Here is a 13,388-nt window from a genome sequence, read left to right as displayed (position 1 = left end):
CTTCGTATTCTTAGTGGTGACGAGTGGAAGATGGCTGTCCATACTCCATTCGGCCTTCTATACTCCTTTCGGCCATTGCGAATATAGGGTTCTGCCTATTGGCCTGGCTAACACCACGGCTGTCTTTCAAAGGTTTATGGACCTTCTCTTCGCATACTTGATGTTACATTCTGTAATCGTCTATCTTGATGACATTTTGTTTTTTTCTAAATCCTTGGAGGAACACTGAATTCACTATTCGGAGGTACGCTCTCATCTACAGCTACACCAGTTGCATGCCAAATTGGACAAATGTTCTTTCCACCAACCTTTGGTTAGTTATTTTGGTTTCATTTTATCTCAAGAAGGCACTTCTATGGACCCTACCAAGGTACAAGCCATACAAAATTGGAAAGATCCATCTTCTGTAAAGGACATCCAAAGGTTCTTAGGCTTCACCAATTTTAGGCTTCACCAATTGGACAAATGTTCTTTCCACCAACCTTCGGTTAGTTATTTTGGTTTCATTTTATCTCAAGAAGGCGCTTCTATGGACCCTACCAAGGTACAAGCCATACAAAATTGGAAAGATCCGTCTTCTGTAAAGGACATCCAAAGGTTCTTAGGCTTCACCAATTTTTACTGAACGTTCATTCCCAATTTCTCTGCTAGATTCCAACTGTGGGCCTATCTCCTCAAAAAGGGAGCTCTCTTTCTTTGGAATGACTCAGCCAAAAGAGCTTTTCAGCTTCTCAAGTAGCTTTTCATCAAAGCTCCCCTTTTATGCCTACCTGATCAGCAATAGCCCTTCATTGTGGAAACCGATGCTTCAAACACTGCTGTAGGAGCCTTTTTGAAAATGCTTTTCGATGACAAATGCAAACATCCTATCGCCTATATGTCGAAAACCTTGTCCAGCTCAGAGTGAAATTACACAGTTTTAGAAAAGGATCTCCTGGCAATCAAGAAAGCATGTACAGAGTGGCAACATGTGTTAGTAGGGGCAAAACATCAGGTGACCATCAGAACCGGCCATTGCAATCTACAACAACTGGAGTGCCAAAACAGCAGGCAAGCCTGGTGGGCATATTCTTTCTGACAATATGAACTATTGTTTACCTATTTGCCGGGGCTTGAGAATCAGATGACTGATGCCCTCCCTCATTCTATTGCACCCCAGGACAGGAAACCTACTAAAGACCTCTAGGTTTCCAATGCCCTTTCTCTTTACGATATCTGGATTCCTTCAGCTTCTAAGGGCTGCTACATCCAGATACCTACGCTATTATTAAAGACCATGGATTAACTAATGAACAGGGGAATTTATTTCATAAGAACCACCTTTATATTCCCACGCCTGCTCTTCAGAAACAAGTCCTACTCATGTGTCACAAAGCTAAGACCGCTGGACATCAAGGAGTGTGTGTCACAGCAGAAAACATTAGCAGATACTTCTGGAGGCCTACGCTACAGAAAGACGTACATGACTTTGTGACCTCCTACATGGTTGTCAACAATGTAAAACACCTTGCAGACCTCCCTTTGGCAAACTGACAAAATGTCCTTTGCCCTTACAGCCATGCCAACACATCAGTAGCGACTGCATAGTGGAATGACCACCTTCAAATGGCATGACCTCCATTATGGTCACAGTGGGCTCCTTCTGTAAAAAGGCACATTTTTTGCATTGCCTCAGCTTCCCTCAGCACACAGGATGGCAGAGATATTCCTCAACAACATGTTTCGTCTCCATGGATTGCCAGAGACAATCTTTTCAGATCGAGGACTTCATTACACTTCTACTTTCTGGAGATTGTTATGTAAGAAAATGGGAATACATAGAGCCTTAACATCAGTCTACCATCCGCAGTCCAACAGCCAAACGGAGTGCTTGAACCAATCCTTAGAACAGTACTTAAGATGTTTCCCCTCTTCAACCTACGACAACTGGGCAACCTTACTCGCCTAAGCAGAATATGCTTACAAAAACTCTGTGCATTCTTCCTTGGGTATAAGTCCATACCTATTCACCTACGGATTTCATCCGGTTTGTTTACCTGTATTGGACACCTCCTTTGCCAAAGACCAGTTTATCAATGAACTCATGGACAACATCAAGAAAGGCCATGCCACCGCATTACAATCCTTGAAGGAAGCCAGAGCTTAGAGTAAACAAATGGCAAAAAAACATCAGTTACCCTCTCCCAATTGGGCCTTGGCCAACCAAGTTTGGCTCTCTTCCCGCTTTCTACCAAAGCATTTGGTTCCCAGTAAGCAACATCGATGTTATTTTGGAACTTTCAAAATCTGCAAGCAAGTGGGTCTGGTTGCATATCAACTTCAGTTACCATCAACAAGGTCTCGCATCCATCCGGTTTTTCATTTCTCCCAACTCAAGTCATATAAATCGCACAAGTTCTGTAGAAGATCTCATCGGATCCCAACACCTGTTGCCACTGATGCAGGTCCAGAATACGAAGTCTAGGCCATTTGGGATTCTAGATATCACAGAGAACAGTTACAATATCTACTGGTCTTAAAGGTTACACTCCAGCAGATGGCACTTGGGAACCGGCATCTGTTGTCCATGCTTTGCGTCTCTTGCACAGATTCCATCGCCTACATCCCTGGAAACCTGGACCCTTGGCTCTTCGTGGGTGGGGGGTATGCTGTTAGGAATCTGGCTACCTGGTCCTTGTGGCAAAGATTGCGGCTGAGACATCTTGTTGTGTGCTGGTGTGGGGTAGCACACGGCCTGGGGCCCCTCGCACTCGACCTCATGCATGCGCAGGCATTCACGCAAGAACACACGCCGGAGACGTGTTGATGCTCCGGTCCCCGGCGCGAACTGCCGTGGGCACCGCCTTTATTTCTAACGCGCATGCACGAACCTCACTGAGGCTCGCGCATGCGTACAACAGTGTACGCCGTACACAACATCCCTCCTTTTCCCCCCAAACAACAAATAATGGACAACTGGCGAACCAACGTGGTTCTATTCAAAACTTTCACTGTCAGGGGTCACCGTTCACGGTGCCGGGTCCATGATAAAGTCTTGGAACCTCTACAGGGGCCTTCGCCCTACTCGGCTCGGGTACCTGCGTGCCTCGCCATCAGGGATTTCGGGTGTCCCTGGCCGCTCTGGCGGTGCGTCATTTTCCAGCGGTGCTTCAGTAGTTTGATCCGGGCCTTGACGGGGTGCTTCCTCACATGTCGTTGGCCCTATGCGCTTGAAGAATGAGACATTTCTCGTTACGGTGCCCCGGGCGTTGGCAGCGGTGATCATTGACCCTTTTACGTGCGTCACCCCCAGTGGTTGTGTCTCGTATGTCATCGACAGCTTTCCTTCGGGTCTCCTATTGCGGACAAGCACAGTGTCTCCCACTGCGATCTCCCTCTCAGGTAGTCTTCGCCGTGCTGTCTCATGCTCGTTCTGATCCGCTCTCTCTGCTTCCTCCTGGGTATTGTCGATCACTCCCGGGCTTCTCCCTTCGGCTTCAGGAATCAGTCCTCTTGGTATTCTCTTGAAAAGCGCCTCGGCGGGGGCAATCCCAGTGGATCAATGCGGAGTGGTGCGGTACTCACGGAGAAACTCAAATAGGTTATGCCGTAGGTCTTCCCCTCCGTTTGCCGATATGCGAAACACCTTATTCAGCGTCCGCATGAAGCGCTCTACTTCACCATTTGTTCTCGGCCAGAGCGGCGTGACTCTTCGATGCCTTATTCCCCTTTCTTCACAATATCTAGCAAATTGCTGTCCTCGGAAGGGTGCACCATTGTCCGAGCATATCTCAAAGGGGAAACCATGTGTGGCGAATATTTTGTCCATCGCCAGGGTGGTGTTGTCGCTAGCTGGGGATTCGACCAGCTCCACCTCCGGATATCGTGACCACTGGTCGGTAACCACTAGGAAGTATAGTCCTCTGCTTGTGGAACCGAAATCCGCGTGTACCGTCCCCCATGGTACATTGCTCCTTTCCATGGTCTGAATGGGCGGCCCTCTCTCCACCGGGCATGTGGCTTGGCAGGGAATGCAAGTCCTCACAAACTCTGCCACTCTATTCTCCAGATCGGGAAACCAAACTTTAAGCCTGAGGCGCGCTTTCATCTTGGCCAGCCCCTGATGTCCTTTGTGGGCCAGTTGAAGGACTTTCGCCACCAATGCTCTGGGTATTACGATCTGGTGTCCTCTCAACAACAGCCCGTCTGTTGTCACCGATAACTCGTTTCGAGCCTTCCAGAGAGTTTGTAGATCTCTTTGTACCTCCACGTTCCTTCGAGCATTGTTCAAAAGGATCTCCCGCCACTCTCCCGTGGCCACTGCACTCTTCACTCTTAGAAATGCTTCGTCGGAGTTGGATTTGTCGGCAATATCCTGTCTTGACAGAGCGAGGGGCATTGCAGATTCGATGACCATGCGAATGACATCCACACAGTCCGCTACTTCTGCCAAGTCCCTGGAGCGTCCTCAGCCTGGGTGGCGGGAGAGATAGTCTGCTGGGTTATGGGTCCCTGGGCGATACAGCAACCTGACGCCGTATTCCATTAGCGACAGCATCCACCTTTCTATTTGCGGGGGTGGCTTGGATGAGGTGCCTGACAAAATAGGTATTAGAGGCTTGTGGTCGGTGACGACTACAACGGGTTTACCCAGGATGTATATTCTGAAATGCCTGCACCCCCATAGAATGGCCAGGGCCTCTCGCTCAATCTGGGAGTATCTCCTTTCTGTGTCGGTGAGGGCCTTGCTGGCATATGCAATGGGTTGCATGGCCCCTTGTCTGTCTGCTTGCATGAGGACTGCCCCCAGCCCTACCAGGCTGGCATCAACCACAATTTCAGATTCACGGCCAGGGTTGAAATAGGCCATGGTTTCTTGTTCAGACAAGGCCTCCTTGATGGCCGTTAAGGCCCTTTGCTCCTTTTCCGTCCATGACCACGCTATTTCATTTCTTGTGAGCGCTCTTAGGGGTTCTGACAACGAAGCCAAGTCTCTAATAAAACGGCCACAATAATTAACCATCCCGAGGAAACTTCGGATTTCTGCCGGTGATGTTGGCGGGGAGGCTTCCTTGATATCTTTCACCTTCTCAGGATCCGGGGAGATGCCACCGGCATGAAATACGAACCCAAAGAATTCCAATTTGTCCTTCAAGAACTCGCACTTTTCTTTGTGCAAAGTCAGCCCCACGCTGCGTAACCTTTCAAAAGTGCTCTCCAATCGCTTGAGGTGTTCAGCTTCAGACCTCGCAAAGACTAAGATGTCATCCGACATATTGATGACCCCTTTTAGTCCGGACAGGGCTCCTCTGATGGCATTTTGGAAAACCTCTGCCGCAGATGAGATCCCAAAGCTTAATCTTTTATACTGGTATAGCCCCTCATGAGTAGTGAATGTCGTAATGTATCTCGACTCGGGGTGGAGCTCCAACTGGTGGTAACCTGATCTTAAATCCAGTTTCGAAAAAACTTTTGCTCCCTGGAGTTCCCCAACAATGTCATCTAGGGTGGGTGTGAGATGACGTTCTCTTTTGATTGCGACATTGGGTAACCTCATATCTACACAGATACATACTGCCCCGGGCTGTTTGGGCTTCGGGGCCACCACAATGGGAGAGACCCAGGGAGTGGGCCCTTCTACCCTCTCGATAATGTCACGATCCACCAGTAGCTGCAGCTCTTCCTCCACTTGTGCCCTCAAGTGAAAGGGAATGCGGCGATGTTTGAGCGCAGTCCGTCTCACAGACCCATCAATGTGTAGCCGTATAGGTTCGGCTTTCAGTTTTCCAATGCCCTCGAAGAGTGTCTCAAATCGTTGTAACAGACAGTCCAGATTAGTGTGGTACACCGCAAGAGTGAAATGTACAATGTTCAGCACTTCTGACGCGGCACAGCTTAGAAGGGAGTGCGGGCTTATGCTGGTGACAAAGAACCTCGCTTTAATGGTGTTTTGTCCATGGGTCACCGGAGCCACAAACACACCTTGGATGGGCAGGGGCGCATCTCCCCCAAATGCATATATTTGTGCTTTGGATGGTGACAGGTCTGGTGGGCCTGGGAGTGCCTTGTAGTGCTTGGTTGCTAAGACACAGACCGATGCACCCGTGTCTATGAGGACAGGAGTGGGAATTTCACCAATGTTGACGGTACATGTGGGTTTGCGTCTTGTGCCAGGACCTTTCACAATGCTGGAAATGAAGAAAATCTCTTCCTCCTCCTCTTCCTCTTCAGCGATATTTAGGTCTTGCATGTCCTGATCAATAGACGATATGCCTCTTACTCTGCGAGTACCACCCCTTCCAACTCTCTCTGGCCCTCTCGATGCTGCTACAGGTGCGGAGGCTCTGCACACTCTCGCATAGTGTCCTGGCGTGCCACACGGCCACACACCCTCGACTTCGCCGGGCATTCGCCACCGTGCGGAAGGTCATACCCTCAGTAAGAGCACGATGAAGTGGTACCTGACGTTGAAAGGCCATCTGCTCTCTTTGGAGTCCATCTCGCTCTCCCAGGGGCGGATCGTCCTACTGCGAATGCCTCTTCATCTTTCCTGGAATGTGTGGCAGCATCCATCCTGGCCCCTCTGGCTTCCGCCAGTTCATACGCTCTCCCCATGTCCAAAATCTGCTGTAGAGTCAGTCCAGGCTCTCTCAGAACCTGTCTTCTCAGTTTGCCTGAGCTACACCCTTGCAGTAGCTGGTTGCGAACCATGTCCTCCTTGTTCGCCCATCTGCAGGAGCTCGCTAGGTGTCTCAGGCGGGTACAAACCTTGTCCAACGACTCATCATCCAGTTGTTTTTCGGCACAAATGACAAATCTGTCGAAATTCACATTTGCCATGGGAAGAAAATGGTCCGGAAGTGCTTGCTTGACAGCATCATACGTTACTCTGGGGATGTTGAGAGTCATATATCTTGTGGACCTCAGTCCCTGCTGAGTATATCATAATGGCAATCTTCGCCTCATCATCTCTTTCCCCCGAGGCTCTGAAAAACATTTCCAGTTTCCTGACCCACAGAAGCCACTTGGGACCCAGTTTGGATGGGGGCCCTCTGGTATCAAATTCAGGCATGGGGGCTAGAGTGCTGTGCGTTCTGCGTGGTATCGGGGCAACAGCACCCTCTTCATCTGTCTCCTCCCCCATTACGGCAACTGGTACTCACACTTGCTGCCACCAAGTGATGAGGTGGTGTGGCTTCGACATGTAATATGGCCAGAGAATTCACAATTCTTCTTCTTTCTTCAAATAGTGCCACAGCCTTGCACTAGCTGGCTGTGGAGGGCCCAAAAATTGGCAGGAAAAAATTGCAGCTGGCAGATGGCGCACGAGCACCCTCGCGGGCCGCAACCACTGCAGCTGCGTATGAGAATGAAAAAAAAAAATCCAAGATGGCCGCCGGCCTTTCAAGCGGGTCCGTAATCACAGAGCAACGTTCCGTCTCTCCGACGCTGTCGGAGCAGAGAATGACTCCGATCCCACTTTGTCGCCTGTGTTGTGTGCTGGTGTGGGGTAGCACACGGCCTGGGGCCCCTCGCACTCGATCTCATGCATGCGCAGGCATTCACGCAAGAACACACGCCGGAGATGTGTTGATGCTCCAGTCCCCGGCGCGAACTGCCGTGGGCACCGCCCTTATTTCTAACGCGCATGCGCGAACCTCGCTGAGGCTCGCGCATGCGTACAACAGTGTACGCCGTACACAACACATCTTATGATTCATTAACCCTCTCAAGATGGCGGAAAATGGGTCCACATTTGCTCACCAAACCAAGCATTCTAGTCTTGCCGAATGGTGGCAGCACTGAGCATGGCTCGGGAAGACTCGCTGACTGTGAATGCTCATAAGCACTGACAAAGCCAGGAACTGTGCTTTGCTTCGTACTTCTTATGAGAACCGATGCTAGTTTTCCTTTGCTCATCAGTGTGCAAACTGAATACTTGCCATCAGCTCCATTACGCGCCTCGTGAACCACCCTTTCCCTTTCTCCGCAGCCTTTGCGGAACTCTCCTGGTTAACCCCTTCCTGTCTCCTTTGCTCTCCAGAGAATCATAACACCAGCGGCTTCCTGTTTTTCCACCAACTTTATTCTACACCTACAGCAAACGGAACCTCTGTGCTGCTCCTCTCTCACAGGGCTCCGCTTCTCGGTAGCCACGCTCTCTCTCCTGCTCTTCCTGGGTACGCTGCCTGCTGTTCTCCCTCTTGGCTTAGCTGCTTGGAAGCCCTTCTCTTCCCATTAACTTCCTGCGTCATTGCTGTTCACTTTCCTATTTTCCAGAGAGATTAATCACGTCTCTTCGGTGCTGAAAGGCTCCTGACCTGCAACACTCGGAAGCTGACCAAAACGGAGTTGCCTGCTTATCAACATTCTGACGCACCACGCAAGAAAGAACACCTACACAGGGTTTTCCCTTTCAATGTTTTTTTTCCCCATTTGCCTTTCTGGGCTTGGTCCAGGGAGTTTTCTCCAGAGTTCTTATTTCTATACCAGAGCTCCGAGTAGATTGCTGGGCTTAGCGCCATTTTCTTCTTTCTCCAGTCGAGACTTCCGGACTACATGAAGAACAGGCACGTTTTTTCTATCCGTAAATTACAACATTGTGCCAATTGTGACTTCCGGGTTGTCCATTACTAAAAGGAGGTCCCTGTTTAAACTTCCAGAAACCTTCACAATCACTGTCCTTGAACTTAATCTGATTTCAGTTCTGAACTCAGTCAAGATCCAGGTGGCACAGGCAAGGTTCGGCTTACAGTTTGCTATACCAAAAGGAGGAGAAATGTGGATGCTGCCCGGAAATAACAGAGTGAAAAGTCAAGGCAACCTCAGGTGGTGGTTCCAACAAAGGACGCAATTACTGCAATGCATATCGATAAGGGCTCGCTCAAGTATCTCCCGCTAGGTATTAAGCAAAGTGCAATTTGGCACATCACTAGAGTATACAAAAAGATGATACAAGGGTAAAGACAGGAGGAAAATGACAGCAAAATCAAAGATATTTCGTGGAATTGGGCAATTGTAGAGAACAAATGGTCACAAACATTCATCTTCGATTCGTCAGATTCTCAACAAAAAATTATTTTTATGTTATGCCGTTATGACAGCTTTATTTTAAATGGCACGAGAATTCAAAAGGGTCAGAACAGCACCGACAGGCTACAACCATTGTGGATCCAGCAAAGAATCATGTATTCACTTGATAAGTCTTTGTCTAGGTTCTATTGATTTTAGAGAAATGTTAATTTTACTGATAAATGTTAATTTTACTGAGGTTAAAGGCAGAGGCCAGCAGTAATGTCAAATCGACTGCGGTCTTCCTATTTTGGGACTTATTTGCAGAGGTTTCGCAAGCGTGTGAAGGTTTTAGCATCTGGCCTTGTAAAAGAGATACATAACCGATGATAGTTGAAAGCTCAACCAGACCTTATTATAATGAGCACTTTTTTGTTTTCTTTCTTTCTTCACAGTTTATTCTATGCAAAAAAGTCTTCTTTAAAAAAAAGTATTTTAATGAAATCAAATCTCTCTCTCTCTCTCTGTATCTCTCTCTATATGTATATATAATTCGCTTATACTTAATCACTCTGTCTCATCCTATCTCCAACTCTCAAGGTCTCTGTTTCCGTCTCTTTCCTACCTCACTCTCTCTTTTCTCCCACTCCCTCTCGCCATGTCTTTCTTCCAGCATCTCTTCATCCATTCTTCCATACCTCTCTGTCTTTCTCTAAAAGTATCTGCATTTATCCATCGCTATCACTTGAACATTCTACGACACTTTTCCATTATCTTCAATCTATTGATATACTCCATCACTCTTTCTTTCTTTCTTTCTTTCTTTCTTTCTTTCTTTCTTTCTTTCTTTCTTTCTTTCTTTCTTTCTTTCTTTCTTTCTTTCTTTCTTTCTTTCTTTCTTTCTTTCTTTCTTTCCTCACTCTTCTGTTGCTCTCCCACCCCTCTCTCTTTCTCGCTTACCCTTCGACCACCCTTTGCCAGTCTCCTTCCCTTTCACTGCTCTTGTACTCTGATTCTCTGCCACTATCCCAAACTCGACCTCTGTTTCTCTTAAACAATTTGACTGATTTCTCCAAACTCACTCTCTTGCTCTCTCTTTCTCTGTGTCCCTTTATCGCGTACATCTCTCATTCACTCTCTGTCTTTTCTCTTTCTGTCTTTCTGTCTACTTCTCCTCCTCATTGTATCCCAATTTTTCTCTATAACTTACGTTTATCTCTCTCTCTCTTTCTCTCTCTCTTTCTCTGCATCTTGCAATGTCTGGCTCTCTTTTCTCTCTCTCCTCTCCCCCTCATGAGCACGCTTTATTTTTTCACTCTTTCGATATTACAACGGCATCAGAAAGCCATAGGTGAATGCTTTTCCATATTATTTACGTCTGCTCTGTGGCTACTGGAGACAGTGGTAGCTGGGATTTTTGCACATCAGTATTTCAGGTGTTGTGGGCTAATACGGCCCCACTATAGCAGAGCATCTTCCCATCGGCAGTAATTAAAAGGCATCAATTTTAGGCTTGACAAGTGCTGGATCCATATCATTATTTTTAGGAAGGACCTTAACACTGAATCCTCTTCACCAGCAGAACACTTTCTCTAGCTGACATCCTATTGTGATTTGGAACGGCCAGTGAAGATACAATATGTTACTCCTAAACATATAAACAGCACAAGGGCAACCGTGCTTAACTGTTGTTGGGCATGACACATTCTTCAGGTATTTTTCACTAAGATGTTGGTGATATACATAACGTTTTTAAAACTACAATGTATTTCATCAATTGTGATTATCAATTTTATTTTTAAACACTCTGGGTTTTTCTGCCGCAATCAGGCCTGTCACTCATTTTTATCAACTTTGGAGAATTCTGATGAGCTTTAAAGGCTTTAACAGCTCTGAAGAAAGGGCTCCTGCTCTGCAGCAGTGCGTGGATGAGTAGTAACTAAACAGCCTAGTTAGCACCTCTCTGCTACTAAACCTGCAGTGATCCAAATAATAAAGATAAAACAGACTTCCTTTGCCTTTTGTGCTAACTAGAAAAACACCAACAAAAATCTACCCCCATGAAAACAACACAGAAAATGCAGAACTCATAGAGAATATCACCCCAGAAACCTGATCGAGTTGCTTTAACTGAACACTAGTATGGCATTAGAAATCCGTTCCACTGGCTACACCGAGGTGGGGTGGATAACTGGCCAGCAGCCCAAGTTAAAGGCCTGCGCAACACAAGTGAATTAACGAGGGCACAGGGGGGATGATACCCCCTGGTATAGCCCATGGAACGAGTTACTAATGCCATTAGAAGCCCGGATTACCACAGCTGTAACCCGGAGTGCTGATAGCAGGGTCTTTTCTTTCATAGAAAAAACGGTTCCAAAATGGCTGCCACAGAGATGGAAGGTGGTGCTTCTTACGGAGCCCTTATTACATTTCCATTGCAGCTGGCAAAGGGAGAAGGCAAGAAGCAGCGGTGGCGGCAGGCATCACCACCACCACAATCAGGTAAGTTGGGCTGGGGTGAGCGGTTTGGGATATTAAAAAGGGAACAGAGGTTGCGGAGAAGTTGGCGGTCCGGGGTAGGGGAGGCAGCCTGCGGGTCCATAGAATGTGGACTGAGATCAATGGTTTCAGCCTGCGTACCAAGCAACCTGAATGACTGCTCCCCCCGCCCCTGGTGTTAATGTTGGGTGACCAGGCAAGCAACTGTCAAAATGTTACTTTAAAAGTTATGGCTTTGCAAGAAAAGGTGCAAAAAGGGGCTTACAAGTCACAAGGGTGCCAGAAAATGGGCCAGGGGGTCTAGGACTTGTAACAGTACCTTCTTCTTGATCTTGGGTCGTTCGACAATGCGCTTTCTTTGCATTCAAACCAGGTTAGAGATGCAGCAAGTTGTGTTGATCGAGTTGATGAATCGTCATCAAGTAGGCTTCAAAACAGGGCTCTGGAAAATTTCATACATCGTCAAAGTGAATCCGTTTGAAGGGTCCAACAGGCGTGGGTCAGTAGTCCAGTTGGTTCCGGACAATTTTACTGCTGAGTCCAGTCAATGTGTGACACAATGGCTTCCAGTGGTATGAATAGATGTTTGAGTAAGGTTGGATCTAGGTCCTTTGGGCTTGATGGGGTGCTTGAAGAAGCAGCAAGTCAAAGGTCTATGCAGTGGTGAGCTAGTGTCTGAGATGGCGAAGAGCGCTAGTGGTACGAAGATGCAGGTGAGTAATTCGAAGATGCAAGTGTTCCAAAAGCAGTCAGGCGGCTCCTGTTGGTTTGGTGTGCATCAAACACAGTTCAAATGGAGTTGAAAGTTGTTTGACCAGGCGCTCTTTGGCTTCTGATTGATGCAGTCCCAATCACAGGGCTGCAGCATAAGGTGAGTCATTCTTACTCTGATCTTCCCAGTCAATGGAGTTAGACTAGCACCTGAAGGAGTTACCATCCCTCCAGTGAATGTGCCTGGTTCCAAAGCAACTGGCAGAGTTGCAGGCTTTGTTCCACAGCAGTTCGCCCCAATGTGCCTGTGAATGATTAGGGAGCAGGGGTGTAATCTTGTGTTCACCTCTTTGTGATAGGACTTTGAATGGACTGCACCTTAAAGAGAGTTGCAGAGATCTATTATTCATGATATCCAGGAAAGAATCAAAGCATGTTTGGGAAACTTCTTCCTCATAAAGGCAAATTGCCACTGGGGATTAGACAGAAACAAGCCTCCTGTAAGGTGTCCAATCCCTATTGCTGTAACAAAAGACACGTCCCTTCATGCTTCATACTGATATTGACTTGTTCCACAGGAAATGAAGGTAACAGAAGGAAAGAGAGTCCCAGAGAAAAACACAATGGTGGACCCCTTTCTAAGATCCACCTTTCCCTCTCTGGCCACTTTAAATCCATCCATACCATTCCTGCAATGGCAAAGGCCCTTTTCGGTGCAGCACTCTGCCACAAGGCTGGCCCTTATTATCTTGAATACACATTGCCCTCACATAGTTTGTTTTGTGTCACAGATCTGACACTTGGACAATATGAGATTGCTGTGGCTTTAATAATAGTGTGTTCTTATTAGACACAATGCCATAACAAGATATGGCTTAATTTTGCAGATTAACCTGCCACCAGAGTGATATGGCAACAAAGATTACATTTTGAATCAGAAGTGCAGATGTTAAAATATCACCTTTGACTGCAGTGACTTTGGGTCATAACAGTTGTCAGGAAGGCACATGTGACCTTTCAACCTGACCTGTGCCACTGGAGAGAATGTGCTACTATTGTCAGGAGACTGGTGCAGCAAAGAGCACATGTATGCATTTTTCTTTTGACATGGAACTTTTTGAAAAAGGAGTCTGATTAGCACACTCGCCTTTCAGAAACAGAATTACCAGCATCCTTTAATTACTATA

This window comes from Ambystoma mexicanum, chromosome 4q, assembly GCF_040938575.1.
Source record: "Ambystoma mexicanum isolate Mex_15411 chromosome 4q, UKY_AmexF1_1, whole genome shotgun sequence".
Classification (NCBI taxonomy): Eukaryota; Metazoa; Chordata; class Amphibia; order Caudata; family Ambystomatidae; genus Ambystoma; species Ambystoma mexicanum.
Note: the sequence above shows the minus strand (reverse complement) of the source record.